The sequence below is a fragment of the Camellia sinensis genome, chromosome 7, assembly GCF_055761805.1.
Source record: "Camellia sinensis isolate YWXY chromosome 7, ASM5576180v1, whole genome shotgun sequence".
Classification (NCBI taxonomy): domain Eukaryota; kingdom Viridiplantae; phylum Streptophyta; class Magnoliopsida; order Ericales; family Theaceae; genus Camellia; species Camellia sinensis.
The window spans coordinates 141,049,707-141,067,886 of record NC_138967.1 but is presented as its reverse complement, the minus strand read 5'-3'; positions in this window follow the sequence as shown (position 1 = coordinate 141,067,886).

The window sequence follows — 18,180 nt, the reverse complement described above, 5'->3', positions numbered from 1 at the left end:
TTTCCAAAAATTTGTCTCTTAAAATTGATACTTCACGAGTTTGTTTGGTTGGTCATTTTCTTTAATTTTGTTTTTTTTGTTTTTTTTTTTGTAGTTTCACGACATAATAATAATAATAATAATAATAATAATAATAATAATAATAATAATAATAATAATCATGAAAAATTTGAAAGCATTCATTATTTTCATTTTTGTACAAACACAATTGAAAGAATTTGTTTGTTGTTACTTTAAAATTAATTTGTTTTCTCGAATCAATTTGTCAAATAATTTGGGTAAATTATTCGTTAATCCTATGTGATAGACTTAATTATCTATAATTCTTGTATACTTTTTTAATGCACCAATAAGTCTTAAAATATTTATTTTGTCTCAATACTTTCTGAAAATATTAATAAGTGAAAAAAAAGAATAGGACTTATAGGTAAATACGTCTGATCAATGAGACCAAATCGAAAGTCCCCCAAATAATTTTGTAAGTACAAAATAGGAATCAAAAACAAAAACACACCCAAACAAGTGCTATGTATTAAAAATAATGATAAATTACAAATACATCGCCTAACGATTTGTTTCAAATATAAATTACCTTTTATGATTCTAAAAATTACATCCTGTCATTTCAAGTGTCTAATCGCATAACAAATAACTCATTTTATTAATAAATTATTAAGTCAATTAACAGTTTTTAATGATATAATAAATATATTTCAATTAATAATTTAGGTAATTTTATTGTTGTATAGGATGAACAGATTAAGGAGAGGTGTAAAAACTATTTTGAGAAGTTGTTAAATGAAGAACATGGAGGAGGTCAAAAGGGGAAGAAGCAGTAGTAATAAGGAAAACCAAGACTATAGGTTCTATCGTAAGATTAAGAACTTTGAAGTGAAAATTGCACTTAAGAAGATGAAATCAAATAAAGTCTTAGAACCAAATAATATGCCTATTGAAGCTTGGAAATGTTTGGGTAAAAAGGGGTTGCTTGGTTAACTAAATTATTTGATAAGATTTTGTTGACTAGAAAAATGCCAGAGGTATGGAGGAAAAGTATTTGAATGCCAATCTATAAGAATAAATGAGATGTACAGAATTATAACAATTATAGAGGAATCAATCTAAAATGTCATATAATGAAAGTGTGGGAGAGAGTGATAGAACATTGATTGTGAGATATAACAGAGGTATTAGAGAATCAATTTGGATTTATGCCAGGTAGGTCAACAATGAAGTGATTTATCTTTTGGGGAGAGTAATAGAAAAGTATAGAGAAAATAAAAGAGGCATTCATATGGTTTTATCGATTTTGAGAAAGCATATGATAGAGTGTCTCGAGATATAATCTGGTGGGTATTAGAGAAGAAAATGGTAACAAAATGGTACATTGATGTAATTAGGGACATATATGATGGTGTGGTGACCACTATTAAATCGTCTATACGAGAACGAAATAATGTTCTTGTATAATCCTGTTGATCAAGTCTGCGCTCCTCCAAACGTCGTCGCTTTACTCCCTGAAAACACAAACATGAGCTAGCCAGCGGGTATATGTCGGATACCTCTCCGATGCCTAAGTCAGAGGAATAGACAACTAGACAAAAGCTCTGTGAATTCAAGAATCAAAGTTGTGTTACCTCTACATAGGTTATGTTGTGAGCTTTTATAGGTTCCGCATGGCACAATCCTAGTAGGACACTTATTCCTCCATGTAGAATCCTCCTAGGAATCACACTCCTGAAAGATAATGCTTATCCTTCAACACCCCCTCACTGCTTAAACCAAGTGAGATGGTTTTACCATGGTTGGATGACAGTATGACCGAGCTAACACTAACCTTTTGTCATACTTAGTCTAGCGCCTTCCCAACTATAAGACATAGCTCGGCTCTTCTATCACTTGCACCTTCGATTGGTCTGTTTAGACCGAGCTAACTGCAGCAAGCTTTGACCGAGCTAACAAGAGCAAGGTCCACCGTAAGAAGTCCAAATACCTCGGTTCTGGATACCATGACCGAGCTAATTCTTACCACTTCGACCGTGGTAACTGCAACTACCTTTGGACCGAGCTAACTGCAAGGTCCTTTCAATCTGCCCTTTTTATTGCGGCCCACAGAACGGCCCATTACTACGCCTTGACCTAGATCGGCCCTAATGTACATAAAAACTCCCTCTCAATTGCCCCTTAATTCCATCTGCGTAGCATGATTGGGATTACCTGCTACCAGCTAAAACTTGAGACTTTCAACCAAGCTACCGATTGGTTCGGTCAAAAACGTCCTTTCAGTCGCTGCAAAATTGAATCGCTTAGATTCTCATGAACACGTGGCAAGTCTTTATTGGTTAATTACAGCTGCCATAGCCGCCCTTGTACCTCGCAAAATTTGAACAGTCTCGCCCAAACTCATGCCTTACACAAAACCAAACCCTACTCTTCGAATCAGAACACATCACTATTCATATTTCCTCTGTTTTTCCCTCTGAGCCTCCATTTTCCTCAATGCTGCACCTGCAAAGCTTGTGCTCTCGTCTGGCATCTTCATCGTTTTGGAGCCTTATCCTCTTCTTCCAATACTATAAGTGACTCAAATTCTCCATTTTTTCTGTTTATTTCGCGAATATATGTAGTATAGACGCATATATTCATATATTCTGCAAAACGCACTTTGTAGTTTTGATGAAATGAGCAAGAACATATAGTACCAATAAACCAGACCCCCAAACAACAGGTTCGTGCTTAAGAACACATCCTCTGGATTCAAAAAATTTGAAGTTTGAATCTAGAATCGTGGTGTGACCGGGCTAAAAATCTGTTTGGGCCACTCTAGGCTTAGGTACAACCGAACTAGGGAACTCTTTAGGTGTGCACCCAACCAAACTAGATAACTTCTTCAATAACCGAACTGAAACTTTATGCCAAACTAGATAATTTCTTCAAATGACCGAACTAGAATTACGTGCCAAGCCTTTAGTTTCATTTAGCCGAGCTAAAGTCCTTTGCACCAACTGAACTAAAAACAGATAGTATTCCTCATAGTCGAGCTAGGTTTATACTTATTTTGCCTTTATACTTAGCACGGTTCAACGATCTGTGCTTAACACTTTTCCTTTTCACTTTGCAGACTGACTTAGGTTGCTCAGGCACTCCTTTGAACGCTTCAACCGAGATACTCCACTCCTTCTCAACACCGAGCTAATTTATACCTAATTTAAATCCACATGGGTAAATATAGATTTTTAGTAAACTCTCCAGGGGCTATAGCCGAGTTCCGAAGGGACTACAACATCCCTGATGACGTCCACCTCTCACTAGCCGAGCTAGACACGACTCTATGGGGAAAACCGGGCTTCGTTCCCTTCATTGTCCTTTCCATCGTTGAAGCCGGACTCTGATTCCCTATTCAACCTTAGGCAAACTAGGATATGCCCAACCCAACTTATCACCAATTCATACAGAATAATAAACGGCATCGCCGAGCTAAATCGTCGGCTTGGCCTTAACCTCGGTTTAGCCGAACTATTCCACTAATACTCCCTTGGCCAAAATGAAGATGGCTGGGTATATTACTTAAGAATAAGACGCTGCCGAGAAAAGATAATAAAGAACACCCCAGACAAAGATATAAATGACGACGATTTTTTCTGGGTTTCTGGTAACTTTGAGGACCAGGAAGCCCAAATACCAGGAGAGCGCATCAACTGGAATAAAGGAGTAGTCGGTATAATTACCTCGGCTTAGTTTTCTGCCTTCTTTACTCCGTTTATCAGTTTGGCACTGTGCTAACCGTTGGCTTTTTTCCTTATGCGAATTTGGACCATCTAAAGTCGCAGTATAGTTATCTCAACCTAGACGCACTCCACGCCGCGCTTCGATATCACGAACAAGGTTGGGCCTAGCTACTCAACTTCGAACTGACATACAGATACAGCAGAAGGAGGAAGACCAAGGTGACAGACTTCCTCTGGGAACCCTCACCTGAACCAGATCCAGCACTACCTCAAATCAACCTGATCCCATTAACTGCAGAACAAAAAATGGCTAAGAAGAGAGCAGTAAAGGTCCTCATCACCGAAACAAACCAACCCGAGGTATCACAAGTTGGCCAAACACAAGAGGCCGTGGTAGCCCTTCCAATCACTCAGCCTTCTTCATCTCGGCCAAGCAAGCGTGCTTGGACATCCACAACTGAGCCACACCTTGTTGATGAGGATGAAATCGCGCTACCCCAAACCACGCCACTGAGCCCACAGCCTGAGCGTTCTGACCGGGCTAGCTCCTCTGAGTGGGCCTCGAAATTAACATACCGGAACCAAGCCATTCGAGACACCGATTCAGTGGTGGCAGACAAAGACCACAAGCTCGCCTTCAACCTGGCTAAGAGCGTGTGCTTGCCCCCTAACATGGAACATCATGACCATTTGACCGAACTAAAGGCCATCCGGTCGGCGACGAAGTCAATGGTGCTGGTAAGTACTCCTTCTAATCGTATTTTATTTTATACAATCTGTTTGCTTGGTTTTTACTTATATTTGCTATCTCTCCTTTCGCAGGCCATGCAGAAAAATCACATTGCTCATAAGCGTGTGCTGGAACTGTGCAAGACGACAAGGCTAGCCATGGCTGAGGCCGATAGCAAGACGGTCGAGCTAAACGAAGCTAAGCAAAAAATGGCCAAGCTGCAATCAGAAGTCGCCCGACTCACCAGGCTAGTAGATTCGGCGGAGGCGGACAAACAAAAGGCCTTGACCGAGCTGAAGGACCGTTATCTGCGTGAGCTTGCTAAGGTTGAGAAGAAGAAGAACGCCGATATAACAGAGCTGGAGAAGAAGATGGAAGACGCGGAAGACCGCGACTACAAGAAAAACGAAGCCATATACATCTTGCAGTGTGAGGCTGCTAATGACATTTTTTTCAAGTGTGGGTGGAAGGCAGCTGTGGCGAAGCTCGGCTATGGTCAGGAAACCAAGGTCTTCCAGAACCCTCCTCCACATTTGATACCGAGCTTCATAGCGGAGTATGCAAATGCCATTCAACAAAAATTTCTTGAAGTTGAGGAAAAAGCATCTCCTGAACCCAACAACGCCCCGGTCGTCGCCAATGATCCCGTTGTTCAATCAGCTCGGGTGGAGCCACCGGTGGAAGACTTTGTTGAAAATGTGACCGAGCTACCAGCTGAAACCGGGCTTCGAGTTGATCTGGATGCGGATCTTGATGACCTTTTTGCTTGATCCTGTATTTTCTTCCTTTTCTTTTGGAAAGAATGTTAAACCGAGCTAAAGTCCCACTTCTTATAACTTTGACTTGCATTTTAAATGAAATCTCCTTTTTCTGCGTCTTTTTGCTCTGTTTATCTTCAATTATAATTTATATGAAGTTTAGCCTTCTCTGGCCGATGTACTTATCTCGGTCTTGGAGCCTTGTATTTTGTTCGGTCATTTATGCCAATTCTTTTCAGCCTAGATCCATATCTCGGCTGAAGAGTACTCAGAGTTGGTTATTCCAGCCAACCACTCTTTAGCCTAGATCCTTATCTCGGCTGAAGAGTACTTAAAGTTGGTTATTCCAGCTAACCATTCTTTAGCCTAGATCCTTATCTCGGCTGAAGAGTACTTAAAGTTGGTTATTCTAGCCAACCACTCTTTAGCCTAGATCCTTATCTCGGCTGAAGAATACTTAAAGTTGGTTATTCCAGCCAACCACTCTTCAGCTAAGATCCTTATCTCGGCTGAAGAGAATAAAGTGTTGGTTTTTCCAACCAACCACTCTTCATCCTAGATCCATATCTCGGCTGAAGAGAAGAGAGTGTTGGTTTTTCCAGCTAACATTTTTAGCCTAGATCCTGATCTTGGCTAAAGAGAGACAAGTTTTGGTTTTTCCAGCCAACCTCTTCAGCCTAGATCCTGATCTCGGCTAAGGAGAGCTCAAAGCTGGTTATTCCTGCCAACCTAGAGCGAAGTGTTTGGTTTATTCTTGCCAAACTTCCTGTAACCCAGATCCTTATCTCGGCTTAGGAGAAGTAAGTGTTGGTTTTTCCAGCCAACCTTTTTAGCCTAGATCTTGGCTAAAGAGAGCTCAAAGTTGGTTATTTCTGCCAACCTAGAGCGAAGTGTTGGTTATTCCGGCCAACATTGCTTTTATTGCCCCTAGCTCACTATAAACGACTTTTACAGAAGAAAACCATTATGCTGAAAAGGAAACTACTTGCTTTATTGAAAAAAGAAAAATTACAAGTATTTTAAAGAAAAGATAAAAATAAAATAGTTTGAGATTGACATTGTTCCATGGCCTGAGAATGGCCTTGTTGTCTCCATCTTCCAAGTGGCATGCCCCTTTTCCTGCTAATCCAACCACTTTGTAAGGTCCTTCCCAATTATGCCCTAACTTACCATCCCCGGGTACCAGAGTGTTGCCCATTACTTTGCGCAGTACCCAATCTCCAATCTTGAATTGCCTCGGATGTACTGTCTTGTTATATTTTCTGGATAACTCTTGCTGATATGAAGCGATGTGGACCAGTGCTCTCTTTTCTTTTTTCAGCTAGGTCAAGTTCCAAGGTTATGGCTTCTCCATTCAAGTCTGGGTCAAAATTTTCACTTCTAATTGTAGGGAGGCTGACTTCCAGTGGGATTACTGCCTCCATGCCGTAGGCTAAGGAGAATGGCGTTTCTCCGGTTGATCGCCAAGGAGTGGTACGGTAAGCCCATAAAACATGGGGAAGCTCCTCAGCCCACTTGCCTTTTACTTTCTCTAACCTTTTCTTCAGTCCATCTAAGACGATTTTGTTTGATGCTTCTGCTTGGCCATTTGCTTGGGGGTATGCCGGTGTAGAATTGTAGAATTCTATCTTGTACTCCTCACAAAAGTCTCTAAAGATTTTGCCATCGAACTGAGTGTCGTTGTCGGATATTAGGGCCTTGGGTATGCCGAATCGAATGATGATATTGTGCCAGATGAACTTTTTCACATCTTTTTCCTTTATCGAGGCGAGAGGTTCTGCTTCTACCCACTTTGTGAAGTAGTTTGTTGCTGCAAGAAAGAACTTTCTGTTGCCGGGTGTCGTTGGAAGTGGTCCTACTATGTCTAAGCCCCACATTGCGAAGGGTCATGGGCTAGTTAATGGTAGAAACTCTCTAGCTGGTTGATGTATTTGGTGTGCGAACTTCTGACACTTCTCGCACTTCTTGACGTAGTTCTCTGAATCTGCTTGCATGTAAGGCCACCAATATCCTTGCAAAATTGCTCTGTAGGCCAATGATCTTCCCCCTTGGTAGCTTCCGCATACGCCTTCGTGTATCTCGAACAAGAACGTCTCGACCTTGCTGGGATGGACACATTTCAAGTAAGGTCCTGTGAAGGATTTTTTGTATAAGGCCATTGATGGGGAGAGCCAAAATCGCTATGACTTGGCTCTGATCTTGTTGGCTTCTTTCTTCTCTTCAGGTAAGACGCCGTCTTTTAAGAATACTATAATGGGATCCATCCAAGAAGGGTCTAGTTCGGCGCAACATACCTCAGTTACTTCGGCTTCTTCAATGCATGGTCTTGGTAGGAAGTCGATCAGTAATGGATGTGGGATGGATGTATCTGCCACCGAAGCAAAGCCTACTAATTCGTCTGTTCTGCTGTTTTCTTCCCGGCCGATCTGCTTTATTCGTATCACTTCGAATTTCATGATTTCCCTTCTGACTAACTCTTGATACTTTGCCATCCACTCATCTTTTGCTTTGTAGTAGCTTGAAATCTGGTTTACTACCAGCTGGAAGTCATTGTAAACCATTAGCTCGGTGGCCTGCATGAAAAGTGTTGATTTTAGGCCTACTAAGAGTGTTTCATACTCCACCTCATTGTTTGATGCTGGGAAGCCAAGGTTGACTACTTATTCCACTATTTGGCCATCTGGTGAGATGAGGACTATGCCAAGTCCTGTACCATGCCTGTTGGATGCTCCATCCACGAAGAGCTTCCACATCTCTCCAACGAATAGTTTCCAGCAAATGGAGGGGTTGGATGATGTCTTGGGGTCATGCATGTTGCTAATGTTTTCTTCCAAGTTCATGCCTGCTGTGGGTGTTGTATCTTCACTGTCAGACTGCCTTGAGTCTCAGTTTTTCGATGAGTCCTCACTGGGAATGGCTTGGTTTGCCTCTTCTTTCATTTCTTTAATTCAACATGCCTTGGGATGTGGCTGGGCGTTTTGTTTTTGGGGTTGCGCAATTCTTGCGACACTCTCCATCCCCTTTTCTGTTATGCCAGTCAAGTCTACTAGGCAAATGTGATGACTTCCTAGTGTGAACTCTGCCACAAAGTTTGCCAGAGCTTGGGCTTTTATTGCGGTTCTGGGTTGAAACTTGATATTGAACTATCCCAATTCCACTGCCCATTTCAAGATTCACCCAGAAAAGTTCGCCCTTTCAAACAAAGCTTTTAAGGGGAAAGCAGTTAAGACGATTATGGTGTGGGTGTAGAAGTAATGCGACAGCTTCCTTGAGGCCATTATCAAGGCTATGGCCAGTTTTTCCAATGGTAGATACCTGGTTTCTGCGCCTAGCAAGGTCTTGCTAACATAAAAGATGGGCAGGTGTTGGGTTCCTTCCACTCGAACCAACACTGCGTTGACTGTGTGCTGTGAAATTGCTAGGTACAAAAAGAGCTATTCTTTAGGTATTGGAGTTACTAGCAACGGTGGAGAAGACATGTACTATTTCAGGCTTTCGAGGGTGCGGTCGCATTCTTCATCCCACTCAAACTTGGCCTTTAGTGCTTGGAAGAATGGTCGACATCTGTCTGACGACCGACTTATGAATTGGTTGAGCGCGGCTGCTAGGCCAGTGAGGTGCTATACCTCCTTGACTGTGTTGGGCCTCTCCAGGTTCTGGATTGCTTTGATCTGAGAAGGGTCCGCTTCAATACCTCGATTGGTCACCAGAAAGCCTAGGAACTTGCCCGATCCTACGCCGAATGCACATTTGGATGCATTTAGGCGCAATTTGTTCTTCTTCAGAATTTGAAACATTTCATCTAGGTCCCTAAGATAGTCGTTCTCATTCTTTCTTTTGACCACCATGTCGTCGATGTAAGCCTCCATTGTTCTGCCTAACAATGGTTCAAACATCTTAGTGACCATCCGCTAGAATGTTGCCCCTACATTCTTTAGGCCAAAGGGCATGACCTTGTAACAATACAATCCTCTTGGCGTTGTAAAGGATGTGACCTCCTGGTCTGGTTCATACATAGCGATCTGATGGTAACCTCTGTACGTATTGAGGAAGCTAAGTCGATTGTGTCCTGCCGTCAAGTCTACCAGTTGGTCTATCCATGGTAAGGGAAAGCTGTCCTTTGGGCATGCCTTGTTGACTGTTTTGTAGTCCACACAGACACGCCATTTTTCGTTCTTCTTTGGCACTACTACGGTATTGGAGATCCACCTAGGGTAGTGCACTTCTCTGGTAGCTCCTGCTTCCAGCAAGTTTCCCACTTCTTCCGCCACTATCTCGGTATGGTGGAGTGCTGATCTGCGAGTGCGCTGTATAACTGGTCTGGCAGTTGGGTGGATGTTCAGTTGGTGACAGATGAAGTTTGGGTCAATGCCAGGCATGTCATACGGTGTCCAAGCAAACACTTCGAGGTTAGAGGTTAAGAATTCCATGACCTCTAGTCTCTCAGTGCTAGACAAAGACGAGCCAAGCAAAAAGAACTTTTCTAGGTCTTTTTTTATCTATTCTTACCTGTACCAAGTCTTCCACTGCCTTCTGATCAGTTGCCTTGCCAACATCTACAAATAATTCATTGCTCTCAGGCTCCTCCACCATCTATACATACCCTTTCGCAGCGCGGTTGCCATTTACTGTGACGAAGCGCTGTTTTGACATAATTTGGTCTCCAAAGGCCTCTTCAATTACTCTAGCTTCATTGAGGAACCGCAATACTTGATGGTAGGTTGACGCTATCGATCGCATGGCATGCAACCATGTCCTCCCCAAAATTATATTGTAACTGGAAGGGACTTTCAATACCCAGAATTCCACCTGTTTCGTCATGGTTCCTGCCTTAACTGGGAGGATTATCTTGCCCACTGGCCACTCTGGCATTGAGTTGAATCTGATTAGGGGAGATGTTGTAGGTGCCATGTCTTTGTCCTCCAGTTTCAGTTGTTTGAAGGTTTCGTAATAAATTATCTCACATGAGCTTCCTTGGTCAATCAGAATCCGCTTGATGTCAAAATTCTTGATGCGTAGAGTGACAACCAATGCATTTTTGTGAGGGCAGTATATCCTTGCTAAATCTTTGTCTGAAAAAGATATGACATTTGTTGTCTTTGTTCTCCCCTTTTTGATGACAGGTTGTGCAATTAATACCTCCCTCAAGTGCTCAGCCTTTTTGATCATTCCCCTGAGCTCACATACCCGCTCAGGTTCGAATACCCCATGTATTACGTTAATTACGCCTTGAGGTGGAGGGTTGACCGGCATCCTGTTTGGGTTGTTGTGGTTCTGGGGGGCTGGCTGCGTCCCTCCTTCTATGTACTGGTCCAGGTGCCCAGCTGCCACTAACTCCTCCAAATGTTGCCTCAATGGCGTGTAATTTTCAGTGCGGTGCCCCTTTTCATCATGGAAGGTGCACCGGGACCTCTCGTCATAGTCCTTTTGTGCTTCTCCCAACTTAGCTGGCCATCAGACGAAAGGTTCGTTACGTATCTCACTGAGAATTCGGTAGATTGGTTTTTTGAACACTGTGGTAATGGCAGTGCGAACTCTTAACTTCCTTTTGTCTGGGTCTTCTCTGTTAGCCCGCCTGCCTCTCCCATTCCTACTTGGTTGTTCTACCGTGTTGACTTTTGCTGAAGTCTTTTTATCTGGTATTGCTGTTGTGCCAGATTTCGCTTTAGCACGGGCACTGTCTTCCTCCACGCAAATATGTTGGTGCACTCTCTCCATTAGGGCCTCCATCGTGAGGGGCGGCGTCATTGTAATTGAGTCCCTCAATTTATTGCCGACTGGCAGGCCCCGTTTGTACTGTGCTATGGCGAGGTTTGTAGGGCAATCCCCAATCTGGTTGAAGGTTTCCTAGTAGCCACTGTTGTAGGATCTCAACGTCTCCTTGTTGCCCATGTCAATGGAAAGCAGCTGGTCGATCTCCACTGGTGTCTTGGTGTTTGTTCTGAACCTAGTCACGAACGTCTCTGCCAATTGTGCCCAAGAGACGATGCTGCCTTCTGATAGCCTTTCGAACCAGGTTAGACCTAGGTCGCCAAGGCTAGATGGGAATAGGATACACATCAAGGCCTCATTCTGCCGGTATACCGCCATAACCTGGCGAAAGTGGCTCAAGTGCATGTAGGGGTCCATCTTCCCCTCATAAGTAGTAAATTTGGCCTGGTGGAAGCCTGAAGGTAGCGGTGCGTTCTCAATCGCCGGAATGAACGACAAGCTCTGTAGCCTTGCTAATGCTTTGTCTATTGGTTCGTAAGTAAGGCTTAGCATTGGCATTCCTACCTCGACGCTCCCATGCGTCCGAGGGGCCAACCGCTGAAGGGCCGAAACTTTGCGCGGGTCGTGGGCCCGGTATCCTCCTTCTATTGTGCCATTTCTTCAAGCACAGTTCGCAAGTCGGATGATCTAGGCAACTCTGTATGCCTAGATGACGTCTGGTGCGTATGTGAGGATCGATAGGTGCTTCCCTCAGTATATGACCTCTCAGTTCTCACTCTTTCAGATCTGGAGTAACGAGTCCTGGAAGTCCTTGATTGAGTGTCGCTTGTTCTAAGGCTTCTACTTTCTGCTTGCGATGGTATGGTATGCCTACCACGATCTTCTGAGTGGTGAGGAGGCGTGTTGTCTTTGCGCCCCTCTCCTGTCGCCACTCATTTTCCTTTTATCTGGCGCTTCATTGACTCTATGTCTGCCATCATCTTCCTTATTAACTCGTCCTGTTCCTTTACGTGATCCTCCAGAACTTGAGGGTCCATCCCCCGCTCTGTCTTTCTGGACTTTGAGAGTAACGGGGGCTGTTAGCCTGCCTTCCCTTTGCATCCCTCCAGGGGTTCTGTTGCTGGGGTTCTAAATCCGCCATGGGAGGGATAGAAGGCAAACCTTCGCGCCTTCCACCCCCCCTCTGGGGTTTGTCCGTCGATAGCGGATTGCGGCAAATCTTCATTATGCGCCATTACTCCCAATTAGAGAGGAAAAACTCGATCAAGAGGTTTTGTTCTTTCTGGAGTTCCCACAGACGGCGCCAATTATACGAGCACGAAATAATGTTCTCGTATAATCCTATTGATCAAGTCTGCGCTCCTCCAAATGTCGTCGCTTTACTCCCTGAAAACACAAGCGTGAGCTAGCCGGCGGGTGTGTGCCGGATACCTCTCCGATGCCTAAGTCAGAAAAATAGACAACTAGACAAAAGCTCTGTGAATTTGCGAATCAAAGTTGTATTGCCTCTACATAGGTTATGTTGTGAGCTTTTATAGGTTCCGCATGGCACAATCCTAGTAGGACTCTTATTCCTCCATGTAGAATCCTCCTAGGAATCACACTCATGAAAGTTAATGCTTATCCTTCAACACCCCCCTCACTGCTTAAACCAAGTGAGATGGTTTTACCACGGTTGGATGACAGTATGACCGAAATAACACTAGCCTTTTGTCATACTTAGTCCAGCGCCTTCCCAACTATAAGACATAGCTCGGCTCTTTGTAGACGCGCCTGAACATCCCGGGAAAATCCCGTTTTGTTTATTGGGCTCACTACAATTCGGATTCAATGTCACGGTTCTTAATCTGATCTTGCAAAGTGCAATGCGAGATTGGTAAATCACCAAAAAGTCCAAATCCGGCAAATCGTTTTAAAAAACTGATTTTTAGAAAGAAATGCCAAACATGGACCGCTTTGCCAGATACAGAGTCGCTACCTAAATATTTTATTTTTGAGAAATTTAGGAAACCCTGACTCGTGCCTAAGGCCACCTGTACGTCATCACCAAAGTTGCCTCGGCTTAGGAACTTGGGTACGAGAGGGGAAGGTCATGTAATGAGCACCCCTGCTCGCCCGATCAAAAATCGGTCTTTACTAACACGATATCTTGTTTTTGAAAACACATGTGCTCTTATTCCGGTTATTAACCTAGAATTATTATGTGATGCGCACAACATACAAGTATAGACTGGATCGCCTAAGTTAGAACAAAACATCTCATGTTTGTTTTTAAAAGCGGTTTGCTACTTGCAAGTAGGCTAAAATGTGGATTTTGCCACCCTCAAGTGGGCTTAGAAAACATGGTGATTTGCCACTCTCAAGTGGGCTTAAAACTCGCAATCAATGAATTGTTCTAATTCAAGTAATCCAACCTTCACCCACAGGCATTCAGACAGTTATATCACATAAGTAGTTAGCCTCATGGCAAGAATGCTATCATGGCAGTCACTCACACATATGAAAGGATGCTAAAGCATAACCACTTACCGAGTACTCCAAGCCAAAACAAAAGCTATGTTAGAAATCAATGCATGATCCTAGCTATGTCAAGAATGCCTAATGCAACACATACAAAATGCAACTAAGATAGGCTCGGCTATTCTGAAATGTCATGTGAAATGCAATTTGATACATGTATTCAAACAGAAATTGAAATACAATGCAGTTAGCATGATGCGCCGAGCCTGGTGCATGCAAGACAGATGAATGGATGCAAACATGCGAGCATAAGGATGCTAATTGAAACATACCTCTAAAACTAACCATCGTAAGCTGGTAAATAAAAGAGAGAAAGAAATGGGGGTTGGAAGACATGCATCACACACACGCACACTTATTTACAATAGTTGTGCCCTCTTGACGGAGGGTTCGAATGAATAATACAGAACCAACTAGCTAATCTAAGCTAATCTAGTTAAATTAGTTATCACACAACAGAATAAATAACAAGCTACAGCTAATTATTACACAACTCTAACTAATTAACAAATTAACTAAGTTAGCAATTGAATAAGCATGTAAACTATATGAAATAGGCTGCCTCAACTCTGCCTTGGATGACGAAGGATACGTGCCCAGTCACCTCGTGTGAAAATTCATCGCGATGCCCCGATTTGCCTCTGTTTACAACTGATCTCAGAACATTGCAAAAAGCTCCAGAAGGCTGAAACTCCATCATGGGAATCTGTAGGAGGGCTGCCGACCAGTTGTTGGTATTGGAGACCACCTGCCGACCACTTTCTGTGTTGAAAACCAAAAAAAGTGGTCGGCCAGCCACTTTATCTGGTCGGCCGACCAGTTTCTGCTGCCAGACTTCAGTTTACTGTAACAGAGAGCAAGAAAGGGGCATGACAAAGTATTTGCAACACATGTATGCACAACCACCCTCCCTCTCATTACATAAGCTCAAGGGAGTGTGGTTCTCGACCCTCGGGCCATCAATCATGCATCTCGATGCATGATGGCCGAGGAGCTAAATTGCACAACTCAATATGAAATGAATGCACACACAACACATAAAGCCTAAAACTCCATCATGTATAGTCAAGAGTGTCAACGACCGAGAATTGAGGCACGTTTCATCACTTCGAGTATGAAACATCCCTCGTTTCCCGTGTTTAGACTAACTCCTATTCCAAACACAATGCAACAAATAACATGGCATGGCATACACAATGCGGCTCAAGCATGCAAACATTCAATGCAATGAAATAGGAATGTGAACACGATGCAAGGGACAAGCATGAACACATGTAACTAACATATTAGCATACACAATGCTATGAACTACATTGCATACACAATGCTTATGACAACTAGTATACGCAATGCACATGGTAACTAGCATACGCTAGGCAATGGACATGGCATGCACAAATGCAATTATCAATCATGCAACAACATGGCATTCTCAATGCTACGAACCACATGGCATATTCAATGCACAATGGACTTAAACCAAAATGGATAGGCCTTAGCCATGTCCAAATCAGTGGCCAAACATGCTAAGATAGAAACTCAAAATGCTATACAAACATGCATGCATATCGGCCCAAGCTTAAGGCTTAAAACACAACTCTCCAAAAACATTGAAAGGATGAACCATGGGGTACAATGGCATATGTTCCAGCACTGAAATGGCATGCAAAATGACTTAGAATCATGCCAACAACCCATGTAATGCATGTTGAAAGGCTTAAGCGTCAAAGCTAGTGAAGTGTATTACACTAGAGGCATGCAAAGATAATGCTCAAATGGCCAAACTAACCCTAAACAGACCCTATGTAAGCCAAAATAGTAGCAAAAATGAGTTGGGATGATGGCTTGAAAGGCACGAAAATGAGGCTCATGCAATGACTCACAAATAGGGCACAAAAACACAACCCTCAAGAGCACTTAAAGAGCAGAAAATATGGAAGTGTAACAGCCCTACATGCTCTGAAATATCATTCTCAATGATGTCAAAACATGCAAATACCTCAAGTTAAGCATGCAAGAGACCTCAAAACTTAAAGCTAATCAAGGCTATTACACTATAAGCATGCATGACAAGCCTCATTCGACCAAGAAGCCTTAAAATAGAGCTAAGAAAGCCCAAAATAAGAACCAAAATCATGCTAGGGCATAGCCAAAATATGCTAGGATAATAAGCCAAAATATCATGCATACAAAGCTAGTAAACAAGATTTACACCACAAGCATATGGAGCATGCAAGAGGCTACCAAACCAGCCAAAAACAAAGTCATGACATGTCAAATGATGGCCAAAAATCTACTGAAATGGAGCCAATACATGCTAGAAAGATATGCTACTTTGATGAGCCACAAATGGGAATAAATTACACATATAAGAAGCAAACACAAGGTGGCCAAACCAGCCATAGACAGAGCTAAGGCAGGCCCTAAAAGTCATGAAAAAGTGCCTGAACCAAGCCTTGAAAGTATGAAGATGCATGCTCCTTTAATAGGCCAAAAATGCAAGCAAACAAAATAAGAAGAGAGGGGATCACCCCCCTCTGATTTGAGACCTCAAAACCACATGCCTACTACTGAAAATCCACTGGATTTCAGTGGCTAGAAGGCCAAGCAAAGACTAGCTCAAAGGCCTTAAACCATGGCACAAAACAAGGCCAAACAAGGCATGTAAGAGGGTAGAAGACCCTCAACAGTCAAGAGGTCTTAAACAAACATTAAAAACACTTAAATACAAAACTTTTTCCAGTTGAAAGCAAGGCCTAAATAAGCATGAAAATAAGACCAAGAGAGCAACCAAAATAAAGCTTAAAAAGGAGAAAAGAGGTTACCCTTGAAGCACTGCAAAACCAACAGATTTCTCAGCCAAGAATCAGCTTTTTTAACCTCCAAAAAAGTCCTCCAAGAACCTCAATTCAATGATGGGGTTGTATGGTTAAGGGTTGGGGTGCAAAAGTGAAGAACAACACACTCTTTAGGCACCAAATATAGAGATATAGAGAGAGATATATGCTTATCCCTTAGGAAAATTTTTAGAACCCCTGCCATGGAGAGGGAAAGCCTCTTTTATAGAAAAGCAAAGGTTCAAGCTTCTTGGAGAAGCTAAAACTTGGATGCAATGTGTATGGAGGATACAGTCTGTGCCCTCCAGTTGGCACAGCTGGCATCCACACAGTCTGCCAAAATAGGGGGAGAGCTACCGACCACTTAAAGTGGTCGCCCTGCTACTTGCAGTGGTTGGCCGACCATTTCAAGTGGTCTCCCAGGAAAAAAAGTGGTCGGTAGGGGGAATTGGTGGTCTCCACACTGAAAGCAAGCCAATGATGGGGTGGGGGACCAGAAAAGGTGGCCCAAAGACCAAGAAAATCAGTTTCCTGACCAGAAAATCGGCTGGCGGGAAGGAAAGTGGTCTCAAAGGGGAAAAACTAGTCTCCCACCCTCGTACCACCCTCCAAGCAAGGAAAACAAGGTTTGTATCAAAAACAAACCAACACGGATGCAAAACGAGAGTTCGGGAGGCAAAGCGCGCAGCTGGGAGCCTCGAAACCCAGCTGTTGAGCACCAAAAGTGGTATACGACCACAAAAGTGGTCTCCCAGACCACAGTGTCCTTTTAGATAGAGGAAACAAGGTGTGGTTTAAAAACCACACCAAACGGAGAACGTTAAGCGGTCTTGAGACAAGGCGCACGGCCGAAGGCTCCGAAAATCGGGAACTGATCTCCAAACGGGAAAAAGTGGTCTGCGACCGCGAAAAGTGGTCTACGACTACAAAGAGATGGTCTACAAGACCTCTCCCTCCCTCCGGGAAGAGAAAACAAGGTTCGGTCCACAAACCGAGCCAAAGCACAAAGAGTTCGGAGACCTGGAGGCAAGGCTCTCAGCCAAAACTCTGAAGCTCGAAACGAGCACAACATGCACTATCACCGAGTGCTCAATCGATGACGTCTGAGTCTTAAGGTCAGTCAAAAATGGGGTGTCTACACTCTTCTATCACTTGCACCTTGGATTGGTCTGTTTAGACCAAGCTAACTGCAGCAAGCTTTGACCGAGCTAACAAGAGCAAGGTCCACCGTAAGAAGTCCAAATACCTCGGTTCTGAATACCATGACTGAGCTAATTCTTACCACTTCGACCGTGGTAATTGCAACTACCTTTGGACCGAGTTAACTGCAAGGTCCTTTCAATCTGCCCTTTTTACCGCGGCCCACAGAACGGCCCATTACTACGCCTTGGCCTAGCTCGGCCCTAATGCACATAAAAACTCCCTCTCAGTAACAATGAAAATAGAGGAGAAGTGAAAATTGAGAACAAAAAAAGCTACCTAAGAGTGAGTATTTTCGTTATTTAGGATCAATTATCACAGTGGTTAGTGAGATTGGAGCGGATGTGATCTATAAAATTAAGGCATGGTAGCTTAAATGGAGGAGTGTGTCTAGGATACTGTATGATAAACGAGTATCCATTACACTAAAAAGAAAGTTCGATAGAAGATAAGTTGAGAGATAATAGTTTGAGATGGTTTGAGTATATATAATGGAGACCAACATAGGTACTAGCAAAAAGATGTGATACAGTGACAATAGATGGAAGTGTCAAGGGAAGAGGTAGACTTAGATTGACGTGGGTGTGAGTGTAGTAAATAGAGATTTGAATCTCATTTATTTGACTAACGAAATGGCCGTTGATAGAGTTGAGTGGAGAGAATAATGATTCATATAGTCGACTCCATTTAGGGTG